We start from the raw sequence: 17,224 nt of genomic DNA, 5'->3' as shown, positions 1-17,224 counted from the left end.
ATTCATTTACTTTTCAACTATTCATACTCTTTGAGATTCATTCATTCTATTGTATGAATCAATAGTTTTTTGCGTTTTTTTTGTTTTGTTTTTTGCTAAATATAACATCCATTGTATGGATGCCCCACAGTTTATTTCTCCTTTTTCCTGTGGATGAACAAATTTCCACTTATGTTTCACTAAAAAGTTCTGATAACTGGCTTTTGTTTACATCAAAGTTATAATTATTATAATAATAATATAGTAATAATCATCTGGAAGCTTTGTAAATGTGGAAGTACTTTTTAAATTAAATAAATGCTTTTTTCAGAGTCTTTAAGTAACATATACTAGAGATTATGCAAACTTGTTCAGTTGCCAAATCATGTCTGACTCTGTGACCCCATGGACTGCAGCACACCAGGCCTCCCTATCCCTCACCATCTCCTGAAGTCTGCCTAAGTTCATGTCCATTGAATCAGTGATGCCATCCAACCATCTCGTCCTCTGTTGCCCTCTTCTCCTTCTGCCTTCGATCTTTCCCAGCATCAGGATCTTTTCCAATGAGTTGTCTCTTCACATCAGGTAGCCAAAGTACTGAAGATTAAGCTTTAGCATCAATCCTTCCAATGAATATTCAGGGTTGATTTCCTTTAGGATTGACTGATTTGATACCCGTGCTATCCAAGAGACTCTTAAGAGTCTTTTCCAGAACCACAGTTTGAAGGCATCAATTCTTCAGCACTCTGCCTTCTTTATGATCTACTTCTCACATCTGTACGTGACTACTGGAAAGACCATAGCCTTGACTATACGGACCTTTGTTGGCAAGGCTATGTCTCTGCTTTTTAATGCACTGTCTAGGTTTGTCATAGCTTTCCTTCTAAGAAACAATCATCTAATTTCATGCCTGCAGTCACCATCCACAGTGACTTTAGACCTCAAGAAGAGGAATCTGTCACACTTGCTCCTTTCCCCTTTCTATTTGCCATGAAGTAATGGGCAGGATGCCATGATCTTAGTTTTTTCAATATTGAGTTTTTAGCGTGCTTTTTCACTCTCCTCTTTCACCCACATCAGGAAGGTCTTTAGTTCTTCATTTTCTGCCACTAGAGTGATACCATCTGCATATTTGAGGTTGTTGATATTTCTTCCGGCAATCTTGATTCCAGCTTGTAACTCATCCAGCCCTGCATTTCGCATGATATGCTCTGCATATTAGTTAAATAAACAGGGTGATAATATACAACCTTGATGTACTCCTTTTCCTATTTGGAACCAGTCTGTTGTTCCATGTCCAGTTCTAACTGTTAGCACTTTAGCGTAGGTTAGACTTTAACATAGTCATTGTAGTCGTATTCATTTTCCACAAAGGACTAAAATTTAAATCTGAAATAGCAGAGGAGTCTTATTGACCTCCCTAACTATATTGCTTTCTCTTCCTTTACAGCAGCAGAGCTTCTCAAACTTTCACATTTGTATGAATAACCCCAGTCACCAGGGGATCTTGTTAAAAATGCATCTTCTGATTTGGTAAGTTTGGGGTAGAGCCTCAAATTCAGCATTTCTAATAAGCTCCCAGGTTATGCCAATGATTCTCATCCATGGAATAGCAAATATCTCTAGCCAAACTGTACTGCTTACCTTTCTATGAACCCATCATAAATTCCCATTTCCATTCCTGTATATGTGTGTGTGCTAAGTCACGTCAGTTGTTGTGTCTGACTCTTTGCAACCCTGTGGATTGTAACCTGCCAGCCTCCTCTGTCCATGGGATTCTCCAGGCAAGAATATTGAAATGGGTTGCAATGCCCTCCTCCAGAGGATCTTCCTGACCCAGGAATCGAAACTGAGTCTCTTCTGTCTCCTGAATTGGCACACGTGTTCTTTACCACTAGCGTCATTCGGGATGGCACTAGTGGTAAAGTAAATATAAGTATTTTTATATTGTGTTACTCAAAATATAAGTGTCTTTAAAATATTCAGAGTCTGAAAGGAAAAGAATCCTTAAAGCAAGAATGGGACATTATGAAAAAAGAACAAGCAGATTTTTAAAGGAATTCAGTATTCTATAAATGAAAAACATTTTCATTAAAGTTAAAAAATAAAACTTTAATAGAAGGGGTTAAATCTTCTCCAGTTACTTTCTTCATAGTAGGAAGATGGCTTCCAGCAACAGCTAAAACTGCAATTTCCTTGTTTATGTCTCATAGGACATAAAAACTTCTCTAACCATAGAATAAAAATCTTTCCCAGGACTTCCCTGGTGGTCCCATTGTTGGGAGTCCACTTGACAATGTGGGGGACATGGATTCGATCCCTGGTCCAGGAGGATCCCACATGCCATGGGGCAACGGGGTCAGGGCGCCACAACTACTGAGCCTGTGCTCTAGAGCCCGCGAGCTGCAACTACTGAGCCTGTGCTCTAGAGCCCGCGAGCTGCAACTACTGAGCCTGTGCTCTAGAGCCCGCGAGCTGCAACTACTGAGCCTGTGCTCTAGAGCCCGCGAGCTGCAACTACTGAGCCTGTGCTCTAGAGCCCGCGAGCTGCAACTACTGAGCCTGTGCTCTAGAGCCCGCGAGCTGCAACTACTGAGCCTGTGCTCTAGAGCCCGCGAGCTGCAACTACTGAGCCTGTGCTCTAGAGCCCGCGAGCTGCAACTACTGAGCCTGTGCTCTAGAGCCCGCGAGCTGCAACTACTGAGCCTGTGCTCTAGAGCCCGCGAGCTGCAACTACTGAGCCTGTGCTCTAGAGCCCGCGAGCTGCAACTACTGAGCCTGTGCTCTAGAGCCCGCGAGCTGCAACTACTGAGCCTGTGCTCTAGAGCCCGCGAGCTGCAACTACTGAGCCTGTGCTCTAGAGCCTGTGAGCTGCAACTACTGAGCCCATGAGCTGCTACTACTGAGCCTGTGCTCTAGAGCCCGCGAGCTGCAACTACTAAGCCTGTGCTCTAGAGCCCGTGAGCTGCAACTACTGAGCCCGTGAGCTGCTACTACTGAGCCTGTGTGCCTAGGGCTCACGCTTCGCAACAAGAGAGACCACTGCAATGAGAAGTCCTTGCACCACAACAATTGCAACTAGAGAAAGCCTGCATGCAACAGCGAAAACCCAGTGCAGCCAAAAATAAATAAATAATTAATTAATTTAAAAAATCTTTCCTTGTTGTGTAATTGGTTTAATACACAGCTGATAGGGAAATGCCATGCATGGCAATAGCTTGGGTCATCTTTCCCTCAGTTAGTGTGCTCCTTGGGAGAAAGGAGTGAGTACCTGAAAGAGTAAGTTTTCTTTTAGTAGGAAAAGTAGAGGAATGAATGCTTGGTATGCAACTAATAATGCCTCTATCATGAATAGGCAAATTTCAGATTCAATGAAATCTTTTTTTTCAATAAAAATTTTGAAAGTTGTTTAACATCATGCTAGAATACAAATGGAAAATAGGAAAAAACCCAAAAACCCAACTGCAATCATTCTATATACATTTGTCTTCCTTTGTATTTGCTAGGATTATTTCATTGCATGTTAAAGAATACCGAGCTTAAACTGGCTTTAGTTGTAAACGAAGATTTTATTGAAAGCTAATGGTATCACAGATAGAAAAATAATGCTGAAGGCAGAGTAAAAATACAGATCAACCTCTGAAAAAACTGGCACCAAGAGTGTGAAAGTCATGAGAGCTCACTTTCTATCTCTCTTCTGCTCCTTTCTGAGCAATTTTCTTTCTGTCTCTACAGTTGACTGACTTTGTTTCCATGTTCCATCCAAAGGGAAGCAAGGCTGCTGATAGCTCCAGGATTTTTTACTTACAGCTTCAGCAGCTGCTGGATAGAGACTGACTCAACTCCTTGGATTCAAAGCCCGTATAATCTTGGGTGTGCTCTGATCCACCCACATGCCCACTTCTAGAATTAATTATGGCTAGGGGTACAAAGTTACATTTTTCAAGATGGTTGGTCCCATGAAAACAATGTGGAAGCTAGTCAAATAATACTATAGATGTCCTATAAACTGATGACAAAAGATTTAGGATATTCAGTATCTTCATATTATGTCCCCCATAAAAAAAATGACACTGCATAAGTAGGGCAGAAAATTAGGAAATAGCATTTTTTGTTACCAAGTAACATTAGGTTAAATAGTCAGGGTGACAATATACAGCCTTGACGTACTCCTTTTCCTATTTGGAACCAGTCTGTTGTTCCATGTCCAGTTCTAACTGTTGCTTCCTGACCTGCATACAGGTTTCTCAAGAGGCAGGTCAGCTGCTCTGGTATTCCCATCTCTTTCAGAATTTTCCACAGTTTATTGTGATCCACACAGTCAAAGGCTTTGACATAGTCAATAAAGCAGAAATAGATGTTTTTCTGGAGCTCTCTTGCTTTTTCCATGATCCAGCGGATGTTGGCAATTTGATCTCTGGTTCCTCTGCCTTTTCTAAAACCAGCTTGAACATCTGGAAGTTCACGGTTCACGTATTGCTGAGCCTGGCTTGGAGAATTTTGAGCATTACTTAACTAGCATGTGAGATGAGTGCAATTGTGTGGTAGTTTGAGCATTCTTTGGCATTGCCTTTCTTTGGGATTGGAATGAAAACTGACCTTTTCCAGTCCTGTGGCCACTGCTGAGTTTTCCAAATTTGCTGGCATATTGAGTGCAGCACTCTCACAGCATCATCTATCAGGATTTGAAATAGCTCAACTGGAATTCCATCACCTCCACTAGCTTTGTTCATAGTGATGCTTCCTAAGGCCCACTTGACTTCATATTCCAGGATGTCTGGCAATGAGAAACACTGGGCTGGAAGAAGCACAAGCCGGAATCAAGATTGCAGGGAGAAATATCAATAACCTCAGATATACAGCTGACACCACCCTTATGGCAGAAAGTGAAGAGGAGCTAAAGAGCCTCTTGATGAAAGTGAAAGAGGAGAGTGAAAAAGTTGGCTTAAAGCTCAACATTCAGAAAACTAAGATCATGGCATCTGGTCCCATCACTTCATGGGAAGTAGATGGGGAAACAGTGGAAACAGTGTCAGACTTTATTTTTTCGGGCTCCAAAATCACTGCAGATGGTGACTGCAGCCATGAAATTATAAGACGTTTACTCCTTGGAAGGCAAGTTATGACCAACCTAGATAGCATATTCAAAAGCAGAGACATTACTTTGCCAACAAAGATCTGTATAGTCAAGGCTATCGTTTTTCCAGTGGTCATGTATGGATGTGAGAGTTGGACTGTGAAGAAAGCTGAGAGCCTAAGAATTGATGCTTTTGAACTGTGGTGCTGGAGAAGACTCTTGAGAGTCCCTTGGACTGCAAGGAGATCCAACCAGTCCATTCTAAAGGAGATCAGTCCTGGGTGTTCATTGGAAGGACCGATGCTGAAGCTGAAACTCCAGTACTTTGGCCACCTCATGTGAAGAGTTGACTCATTGGAAAAGACTCTGATGCTGGGAGGGATTGGGGGCAGGAGGAGAAGGGGACGACAGAGGATGAGATGGCTGGATGGCATCACAGACTTGATGGACATGAGTTTGAGTAAACTCCAGGAGCTGGTGATGGACAGGGAGGCCTGGTGTGCTGCGATTCATGGGGTCGCAGAGTCGGACACGACTGAGTGACTGTACTGTACTAAACTGAACATTAGGTTTCTAAGTGGCAAGCTAATCCCATATATTTCATTCCTCAGTAAAATAGTAATTGGAAGTAGGAGAGTGACCTTACTTGGAATAAGAAGGAAGGAGCACCAAAAGTCTCCCATGCTCAAAAATATTTCCCATACATTCTGTAAGTTAAAAATTGTTATGGCTTAAAGTTAAAAAATGAGTCTATGCCTATCAGAGCTGATACTTAATAAATATTTAGTATGAGGAATTAAGTATTTCAAATCAATATTTATTTTACCTAAAAATGTAACTTTTAAAATTGTAAAAAAAAAAGTAATATGTGATTAAAGATTAAGAAATAGAAATAGTGCAAGAAGATCTCTATTAAAAAGGAAAATTCTTTCTTCATCTTGAAAGTAATCTTAGTTAGGAGCCGTTGATGTGTTCCTTTTTATCTCATTGTTTTTAGTTTATTTTAGGCTTTGTGATTAACTTTTAAAAATAATTTTATTTTTTTATATATATATTATATATAATTTTATAATTTAAAAATTAACATACCTTTATTATTTTTTTAATTAACATACCTTTATAATGAAGCTAAACAATATAAGAATGTATAAAGAGATATAATCTGCTTTTTCTTCCAACCTCAATTGGCTGGCAAAGCAATTTTAACAATTTGGGTTACATCCTTCCATCCCATTCTGCATACTGATGTATACTTATATGTCTTTTCTTTTAAAAAGGAATTGAGGAGGTAGCTGTGGAGAGACTCAAACATTTGAGTCTGTGGTAATCACTAGCCACACATAGCTATTGAACACTTGAAATGTAGCTAGTCAGAATTAAATTGTGCTGAAGTATGAAATACATGCCAGATTTCTAAGAGTTAGTTTAAAAAAAGAATGTGAAATATCTAACAAATAATTTTTATTGATTACACATACAGTGATAATATTTGGGGTATATTGGGTTAAATAAAATAGATTATTAAAATTTTGTCTATCTCCTTTTAATGTAGCTATAAAAGCTTAAAATTACACATGTGGCTCACATTACCTCTCTATTGGGCAGGGTTGCTCTGAACTAAGAGATGAAGATTCTAACACTTTAATAATTGCATAATAATTGGTAACAGGGATGTGAAGCAATTGACTCATCTTTCCCCATTGATTACATCCAAAGTTTTGTAGCTCATTTTGTTTGTGTTTCACTACTGTATCAAATATTTATTTTTCTGTGAAGCAAGTCATCTAAATTAGTGACTTAAAACCACAGTATTTATTATTTCTTAGAATTCTGAGAGTTGGCTGGTCAGTTCTCATCTGGGCCAGCTTAGCTGGAACTAGAGGGTTAAAAATGGCCTCACTCACATATCTGGGGCCTCAGCTAGGATGGTTTCCAGGGTCTTCTCCATATGATCTCTCATCCTCCAGGAGGCTGTTCCTATCTGCAAGAAAGAGCAAGCTCCAATACGTAATTACTTTTTAAAACATTTTTTAAAATTTTAAAATAATTTTATTTATTTATGGCTGTGCTGGGTGTTCTTTGCTGCTCAGCCTTTTTCTGTAGTTGCAGTGAGTGGGGGCCACTCTCTAGCTGTGGCGAGCAGGCTTCTCATTGTGGTGGCTTCTCTTGTTGGAGAGCATCGCTCTGGCTTCAGAAGTTGCAGCACATGGGCTCAGTAGTTGCAGCTCCCAGGCTCTGGAGCACAGGCTCAGTAGTTGCTGGGCTTAGTTGGGCTTAGATGCTCCATGGCATATGGGAACCTCCTGGACCAAGGATCAAACCCCCATCTCCTGCATTAGCAGGTGGATCTTCACCACTGAGCCATGAGGGAAATCCTGAAATTTCTTTTAAACTTCTGTTTGTGCCACAGTTGTACCATCCCATTGGTGGAAGAAAGTCACCAAGTCCAGGATTCAAGAAGTAGAGAAGTAGACTTTAACTCTCAGTGGAAGGAACAGCGAATCACACTGCAAAAAGGACAAGCATACCAGGAATCATGAATAAATTAAAGGCAGTTACCATGATATGATAACCATGATAAGAAATACCCAATGTCATCAATGTATTTATCTTGCATTTTGAGGCTTTTATTTCTGTAGGATAGATTCCTTAAAACCTAGACGGTTTGCTCAAATATTTTCCAAGTTTGTTGAAGCAGTTTATATTCCAACCAGCATGTATGAGTTTCCTTTACTCAGTACCAGATATTATCACACTTAATGGTTTTTGGAAATCAGTGATAAATGATAACTTATTCTTGTTTTTATTTGCATTTCCTGACTAGTGAGGCTGAGCAGTTTTTCATATTTTTATTGAATGTTTGAATTTCCTCTTCTGCACCTTGCCTATTGTATTCCTTTTCCACTATTTTCTACTGGTCATTTGTTTCTAATTAGTCTGTAGAAACTTTTTGAATGCTTGGGACTGTAATTCATATGTTATTAATATAAATATTTTCCCAGTCTATTGTTTGTTTTGATTTTATTTATGCTTTCATGATAGAAAAAACTTAATATGCAAATAGTGAAGCTCTCCTTTCGATTCTTCTCCCCTGCCCCTGGTAATCTATTTATTTTAATGTCTTAAGATTTTTTTTATTGATGTATAGTTGATTTACAGTGTTGTGTTAATTTTTGCTATACAGCAGAGTGATTTAATTATACATATATATACATATAAAAATATCCTTTTCCATTATAGTTTATCTCAGAATATTTAATATAGTTTCCTGTGCTATAGAGTGGAATCTTGTTGCGTATCCACTCTGTAGTTTGCATCTGCTAACCCCAAACTCCCCCTCCACCCCTCTCCCACCTCGCTTGGCAACCACAGGTCTGTTCTCTATGTCTGTGAGTCTGTTTCCGCTTCATAGATAGGTTTATTTGTGTCATAGTTTTAGATTCCATATGTAAGTAATATCATATGGTATTTTTTTTCTCTCTCTCTAACTTACTTCACTTAGTGTGATAATATCTCATTCCATCTAGATTGCTGCAAATGGCATTATTTCATTCTTTTCATGGTTAATATTCCAGTTTGTGTATGTATGTGTGTGTGTGTATATATATATATATGTATCACATCTTCTTTATCCATTCATCTGTCAATGGACATTTAGGTAGTTGCCATGTCTTGGCTATTATGAATGGTGCTGTTGTAAACATAGGGGTGCAAGTATCTTTTTGAATTATAGTTTTGGATATATGCCTGGGAGTGGGATTGTGGGATCATATGGTAATTCTATTTTTAGTTTTTTGAGGAACCTCCATACTGTTTTCCCTGAGGGTGCACCAGTGATTCTTCTTAATTAAAGTCTCCCCCACATACCTCCATATTTTTATCATTTTTTATGTAGATACCTAAGTCATTTGAAGTTCATCTTTGTACGTGATATGATATAGGTGCTGAGTTAACAGAATTTTCATTCAACTATGCATAGTACAATCCTTGCTAAAAATGTCTTCATCAGATAGGGTTTTTTTAATGTGACATAAAGAATGGAAGTAAGAAGTCGGTACTGGTGTGTGACTCTACCATGCCATCAAAGAACTAGGCTGCTTCTCACTTTCTGTTCGACAGTCATTAGATTATGATTTTCTTTCTCATGTAATACAGTTTCTATACTCTAAGCATCACATTTATGTAATAGACAGGAAGAATTTTTCAGGGAAAAGGGTAAGAGGCAAGTTCTTTTTTTTTTTTTAAATCAAAAAACAATAGCTTTCCTGGAAGTTCTACCCATTAGATTTCTAATTATGTCTCAGTAATTTAGGTTATACCTGAATGGTCTAGTGGTTTTCCCTACTTTCTTCAATTTAAGTCTGAATTTTACAATAAGGAGTTCATGGTCAGAGCCACAGTCAGATCCCAGTCTTGTTTTAGCCAACTGTATAGAGCGTCTCCATCTTTGGCTGCAAAGAATATAATCAATCTGATTTCGGTGTTGACCATCTGGTGATGTCCATGTGTAGAGTCATCTCTTGTATTGTTGGAAGAGGGTGTTTGCCATGACCAGTGCATTCTCTTGGCAAAACTCTGTTAACCTTTGCCGTGCTTCATTTTGTACTCCAAGGACAAACTTGCCTGTTACTCCAGGTATCTCTTGACTTACTACTTTTGCATTCCAGACCCCTATGATGAAAAGGACATCTTTTTTTTTGGTGTTAGTTCTAGAAGTATTGCAGGTCATCATAGAACCATTCAACTTCAGCTTCTTCGGCATTAGTGGTTGAGGCATAGTCTCAGATTACTGTGATATTGAATGGTTTCCCTTAAAAATGAACAGAGTTCATTCTATCATTTTTGAGATTGCACCCAAGTACTGCGTTTCGGACTCTTTTTTTGACTATGATGGTTACTCCATTTCTTTTAAGGGATTCTTGCCCACAGTAGTAGATATAATGGTCATCTGAATTAAATTCAGCCATTCTATTAATTTAATTCTGTGAATTAGAACAATTCTGTGAATTAGTTCACTGATTCCTAAAATGTCAATGTTCACTCTTGCCGTCTCCTGTTTGACCACTTAATAATTTACCTTGATTCATGAACCTAACATTCCAGGTTCCTATGCAATATTGTTCTTTACATCATCGGACTTTACTTCCATCACCAGTTACATCCACAACTGGGTGTTGCTTTTGCTTTGGCTCCACCTCTTCATTCTTTCTGGAGCTATTTCTTCACTCTTCTCCAGTAGCATATTGGGCACCTACTGACCTGGGGAGTTCATCTTTCAGTGTCATATCTTTTTGCCTTTTCATACTGTTCATGCGGCTCTCAAGGCAAGCCTGTTGATAAGACAAAGTACCTGAAGAACTATGGACAAAGGTTCATGACATTGTACGGGAAAATGAAAGTGAAAGCTGCTCAGTCGTGTATGACTCTTTGCGACTCCATGGATTATACAGTCCATGGAATTCTCCAGGCCAGAATATTGGAGTGGGTAGCTTTTCTCTTCTCCAGGAGATCTTCCCAACCCAGGGATTGAACCCAGGTCTCCCTCATTGCAGGCGCATTCCTGACCAGCTGAGCCACAAGGGAAGCCCAAGAATACTGGAGTGGGTAGCCTATCCATTCTCCATTGGATCTTCCCAACCCAGAAATCAAACTGGGGTCTCCTGCATTGCAGGCGGATTCTTTACCAACTGAGCTATGAGGGAAGCCCATTGTACAGGACATGGTGATTGAAACCATCACCAAGAAAAAGAAGTGCAAAGAGGCCAAATGGTTGTCTGAGAAGGCCTTACATATACCTGAGAAAAGAAGAGTAGCAAAAGGCAAAGGAGAAAGGGAAAGATATATCCATCTGAATGCAGAGTTCCAAAGACCATCGAAGACCGATAAGAAAGCCTTCCTAAGTGATCAGAAACAGAAAAGCAACAGAATGGGAAAGACTAGAGATCTCATCAAGCAAATTAGAGATACCAAGGGAACATTTCATGCAAAGATCGGCACAATAAAGGATAGAAATGCTATGGACCTAACAGAAGCAGAAGATACTAAGAAGAGGTAGCAAGAATACACAGAAGAGCTATACAAAAAAGATCTTAAGACCCATATAACCACCATGGTGTGATCACTCACCTAGAGCCAGACATCCTGGAATGTGAAGTCAAGTGGGCCTTAGGAAGCATCACTATGAACAAAGCTAGTGGAGGTGATAGAATTCCAGCTGAGCTATTTCAAATCCTAAAATATGATGCTGTGAAAGTGCTGCACTCAATATGTCATTAAATTTTGAAAACTCAGTGGCCCCCGGACTGGAAAAGGTCAGTATTCATTCCAATCCCAAAGAAAAGCAATGCCAAGGAATGTTCAAATACCGCACAATGGCACTCTTCTCACATGCTAGCAAAGTAATGATCAAAATTCTCCAAGGTAGGTTTCAACAGTATGTGGACAGAGAATTTCCAGATGTTCAAGCTGATTTAGAAAAGGCAGAGGAACCAGAGATCAAATTGCCAAAATCCATTGGATCATAGAAAAAGCAAGGGAATTCTTAAAAAAAACCCTCTACTTCTGCTTTATTGACTATGTCAAAGCCTTTGACTGTGTGGATCACAACAAACTGCAGAAAATTGTTCAAGAGATGGGAATACCAGACCACGTTACCTGTCTCCTGAGAAATCTATATGCAGGTCAAGAAGCAACAGCTAGAACTGGAAATGGAACAATGGACTGGTTCCAAATTGGGAAAGGAGTACATCAAGACTGTATATTGTCACCCTGTTTATTTAACTTATATGCAGAGTACATCATGTGAAATGCCAGGCTGGATGAAGAACACAAGCTGAAATCAAGATTGGCTGGAGAAATATCAATAACCTCAGATATGCAGATGTCACCACACTTATGGCAGAAAGTGGAGAGGAACTAAAGAGCCTCTTGATGAAAGTGAAAGAGGAGAGTGAAAAAGTGGCTTAAAACTCAGCATTCAAAAAATGAAGATCATGGCAATCAGTCCCATCACCTCATGGCAATAGATGGGAAAACAATGGAAGCAGTGGCAAACTTTATTTTTTTGAGCTCCAAAATCACTGCAGATGGTGACTGCAGCCATGAAATTAAAAGACATGTGCTCCTTTTAAGAAAACCTATGACAAACCTAGACAGCATATTAAAAAGCAGACATTACTTTGCTGACAAAGGTCCATCTAGTCAAAGCTATGGTTTTTCCAGTAGTCATGAATGGATGTGAGAGTTGGACCATGAAGAAAGCTGAGTGTCAAAGAATTGATGCTTTTGAAATAAGGTGCTGGAGAAGACTATTGAGAGTTCTTTGCACTGCAAGGAAATCCGACTGGTCAATCCTAAAGGAAATCAGTCCTGAATATTCTTTGGAAGGACTGATGCAGAAGCTGAAACTCCAATACTTTAGCCATGTGATGTGAAGAGCTGACTCATTGGAAAAGACCCTGATGCTGGGAAAGATTGAAGGTGGGAGGAGAAGGGGGTGACAGAGGATGAGATGGTTGGATGGCATCACCGACTCAATGGACATGAGTTTGAGTAAGCTCTTGGAGTTGGTGATGGTCAGGGAAGCCTGGTGTGCTGTAGTACATGGGGTTGCAAAGAATCGGACACGACTGACTGTGAACTGACTGAACTGAGGGAGGTGAATAGTTGACTGAACACACTGCTAGCCTAAACAAAATCAGGGTTCTGAATGGAATTTGTATTGCAGCTATCAGTTTCTGCCAGAAGAAATAGGTTTATTTTCTTCCAAATATATATTCAATTATTCCAGCACTGTATAATATGTAAAACCATCTCTATTCTTTGATAAGATTCTCCTATATAGTTTAATCAATTTTGGACTTTCCATACTTTCTACTGATCTATTTTTCTATTCCTGTGCCAATAATATACTGTTTTGTTTACTATGGCTTCATTTTAAGTTGAATTGTGATAAGACGTATCTCCCTTCACTGGTGTTCTTTACCAAATACTCTTGATTAGTCTCATGTATTCTTCCACATGAATGTTAGTGTTATTGTCCAGTAAAATCAATATATCAATCAGTACATTATTGATGTAAAGTCAGTATATTCTGACTGGATTTGTATGCATATGTTAGTTAAAAATAAATATATTCTGGTTGAATTACTAATTTGGGAATAATTGACATCTTTATGATTTTAATCCTTATTCAAGAAGATGATATATGTTTTTTTAAGTAATATTTTCATGTCATTTTGAAAGGTCTAAGTTTTTATTTATATGCAGCCAAAATGTATAAAATTTTTTTCTTTATACAATCTGAATTTGGTAACACATGCTTGAAAAGGCCTTTTCCACTCCAAGATTATAAAAATATTCATCCATGTTCCCCTCAGTATTTTTATGCTTTCATATTTTATCTTTAAATTTTGATACATATGGACTTTATTTTGGCATAAAGTAATGATTCAGCTTTAAAAATGTCTAACCAGTTGTCTCATTACATTTATTGAATAAGTCATCTTTCTCCCACTGATCTGGAATGTTAACTTTTATCATATACTGAATTCAGTGTGTATTTGGGTCCAGATTTCTTTTTGACATTTGTCCTGTTTCTATTCTAATACAGTAAATATTCAGCCTCTTTAGAGAGCTGGGTGATTTCACCAAGATGATTAACCTTTAATTCCCTGTGAAATCAGTGTTTTTCTTCCAGCCAAGATTATTTCTCCTGTGTTTGAATTTGGCAGAGAAGCCGCTTGTCCTTTCCCCAGGGACAGCAGCTTGTCTTCGTTACCTTAGAGTAGGGATGAGCATCTATATTAGAGGACACATATGAGTTCTGAGGTATTTTAATGTTATTAATTCAGAAACCGAGGATGCCTGGGTCCCCTTGTCCCTTTGGTGTCCCAGACTGAGGAACTTTAGGGAGCTACATGCAAGGATGAGAATATAATAACTTTCTCTATGGAGATATGTCTTTTCTCTATGGAGATATATTCTTTCTCCAAAACTAGTTGTTTCGGAGGAGACGCAAGGAAACTTCAGTAAGAGGCGGAAAAAAATAGAGACCTGAGTCATGAAGAAGATGCAGATAAGGCCCAGTCAATGCCTTGAATTCTGACCAGTCATGTTAACCACTCCTCCTAAGAGCTTATGGGCCCAGAAAGGTATTTTGGTGTCAGTAGCATGAGGAGATGGAGCAGAAGTGTTCCCTTCCCCTGAAATCTGCAAAAGTAAAGCATATACCTCCAGTGTAACCAAAATGTCCCAGAATTGAAATGTTAAGATGAGGTTGGTAGTAGTTGTGGTGGGAGCCAGTGTCCCCTTAGTCTTTTTGTGTTCTCAGTCTATGCATTTTCACAACTTTTACAAAGCCCAGTGCCTTAGAATTTCTCACTAAAAACTTCCAAGAATTACCTTTAGGGTAATTGACCTCCTAGTTGAGGGTATCTTCCACAGTCTCTCTGAAAATATTATTACTTCAGGATCTTTTTTGAGGTAGTTTTTTGATGACATAATTCTAGGTTGACAGTTATTTTCTTCTCAGACTTTAAAGACATTATTCCACTGTCTTCTGGTTTCTATTATTGCCATTGAGAAATGTCCTGTTATTTTCATTTGTTCCTTTGTAGGCAAGCTGTATTTTTCTCTAGCTGATTTAGGATCTTTTTCTTACCTTTGGTTTTTTTTCTTACCTTTGGTTTTACAATGATGTGTCTCGGCATGGATTTCTTTTTATTTAGAGTGGGATTCATTTAGTTTCTTCAAACTCAGGATTTGAATTTCATCAATTCTAGAAGATTCTCAGTCATAATTTTTTGAACATGACCTCTCCTCTGTTCTGTCCATTTTCTGCTTCTGGTGCCAGATGCACATTGGACCTTTGCACTTTATCATCTATGACCCATAATTTCTCTTTCATCTTTCCATTTCTTTGTCTCTGTGGTATATTTGGGGCTTCCCTGGCGGCTCAGTCGGTAAAGAATCTGCCTGCAATGCAGGAGACTTGTGTTCGATCCCTGGGTTGGGAAGATCCCCTGAAGAAGGAAACGGCAACCCACTCCAGTATTCTTGCCTGGGAAATCCCATGGACAAAGGAGCCTGGTGGGTTACAGCCCATGGGGGTTGCAAGAGTCAGACATAATACGTTTGCTGGAGTTTTTAGTTTCAGGGATTTTGGAAAGGTGTAACACTGGCTTCTGCCGGGTTAGTATAACTGCTCCATTCTGGCTAATCTAGTATAGTTAATCTGACCTCTTGACTTAACTGGTATCCACAGCCAATGTATGCCCTGCCTGAGATTGACTAAGATAAAGAAGGTAAGAGGCAATGAGGAAAATAATAGTTCAGACTTCTTTTCTTAGGTAACACAATTCTGTCTTCCCACCTTCTCTCCTGTCATGAAACTTTGAAGAAAATTTTTAATTAAAAAAAGTTAGAGTACTAGTAGAGCCTCACATTCAAAGATCTTCCATACATAAGGCAAGGCCTAAAATATGTCCTTGGAATCACCAAGGTTTCTCTTGCAAACATTTTAACAACATTTCTCTGTTTTAAAAGATGTGGTTACATATGTCATGTTATTATATCTTTACAGCAACCCTCTTGGGTGAGGCATTTATTACTAAGTCATTTTATAAAAGGAGAAAAATACAGTACCTTTTGCTTTACTTTAGTAAATTCAGGTTCCTCAGTCTGACATCTCATTCCTGGCACATAGTGGGGGCCCTCAATAAATACTTGTTGGATAAGTGTCATATAAAATATTGTTGGATTTATGAGATTTTTTAAATTTTATATACAGTTCCAAAAAATGAAATTCTCTTTTGGCATTGGCGTCCTCAAATATAGTCTTTTTGAGTAGTCTTTGCAATGATTTAAACAAGGAAATTTTTATTTGGAAAAACTGAGTTAGAACTGGTTCCTTGAGCTGTTGTCCACCCTCCAAAAATGTATAGTCAGGCTATCAGATATAATTGACAACTTAATTAGCTACAGCTTTTCATTAAGGTATGATAATAAAATCATAGTGAAAAACTTAGAAGTCTTTAGGAAAAAAACTCAAGTTATTAACATTTGAACTGGGGCAAATAATAACTTCATTACTTTAGAATAAAATTTGGCATATGAAAAGTTTGATAACGAACTGTAGTAGGATTAATCACACTCTTCAGCATTTGCTGAGTGATACTTGAAGCTATTATAAATGGGAAATAAATTATAATTGTATTGCTGCTGAGATTACTATCTTTCTCAGAAATCTAAAACATTACAGCATAGACACACATGAGGGCACTCTAATCAGCCAGAAGCTGGGAGTGCATAAGTATTTGTTACCACAAATGAGAATTTAAAGAAGTCAAAACCGCTACTACACTTTTCAGATGGAAAAACGAATGCACAAAGAGATTGTGAGTCTATGTGCCCTATTCTTTAGAGTAAATAAATTGAGTATTCAGTTTTTTAAAAAGATTATACAGCAGTCCTTTGTCGCTGAATTTATGCTAGAGAATTTTGACTCTTACCTTGGCAATACTTTATTTAAAATCTTTACCCATGGCATGATATAATTTATCTGTGAGATGTAACAGTTAAAATATTTATTTCTGTGAGTTTTTGCTCCACAAAATGTTAATTGTGCTTTTTTTTTATGGGTTAAAGCTCAGCTGATTTCTTTGGTTACAATCCTTAGTCTTTTCCCCATCTCTCATATGTTCCTAGATTGTTCTTTGGCTTTCATATAAATATAAAAGCTAGAGGAATTGCCGTAGTAGTTAATAGAACATAAAAGAGACAGCATAGAAAGTTGCCTCTTTTGGAAGATCAGTGACTTTCACTGTAGAGATACAGCAGGCACAAGGTGCCCTCTCAGTGAGAGAGCTGAAAGAATAAATATTATGATCCCACCTTCCTTCCCACCCTAATTTCCTGCCTGGGTTCACTGTTGTCCAAACTCAACCAAAGCCTGAGAACCCTTTTGATGTGGTCTGTTAGATCAGCCTCTTTGGGCAGAGCGCATAATGGAGAAGGATGGAGAGTGAATCTGGAAGGATAAATGGAAGACATATGTCAGCTTTAACAGCATCATCTTTTAGGATTGAAATAGCTCAACTAGAATTCCATCGCCTCCACTAGCTTTGCTCACAGTGATGCTTCCTAAGGCCCACTTGACTTTGCATTCCA

The 17,224-nt window shown here is 38.6% G+C and overlaps 1 long non-coding RNA gene across 2 annotated transcripts in view; it reads left to right on the top strand.

Annotated features, from left to right (window-relative positions):
• Positions 1–8,110, top strand: part of LOC129649715 (uncharacterized) — a 30,777-nt gene extending 22,667 nt beyond the window's left edge. Inside the window, exons 3-4 of one of the 2 annotated variants that reach the window (XR_008713224.1) lie at positions 1,430–1,512; positions 7,467–8,110. This is a non-coding gene — a long non-coding RNA (uncharacterized LOC129649715). The remainder of the gene's footprint in view (positions 1–1,429; positions 1,513–7,466) is intronic. The other variant, XR_008713223.1, reaches the window with a different exon arrangement.
• Positions 8,111–17,224: the final 9,114 nt, after the last annotated feature.

This window comes from Bubalus kerabau, chromosome 4 (assembly GCF_029407905.1).
Source record: "Bubalus kerabau isolate K-KA32 ecotype Philippines breed swamp buffalo chromosome 4, PCC_UOA_SB_1v2, whole genome shotgun sequence".
Taxonomy (NCBI): domain Eukaryota; kingdom Metazoa; phylum Chordata; class Mammalia; order Artiodactyla; family Bovidae; genus Bubalus; species Bubalus kerabau.
Note: the sequence above shows the minus strand (reverse complement) of the source record. Positions and strands in the feature narration are given on the sequence as shown.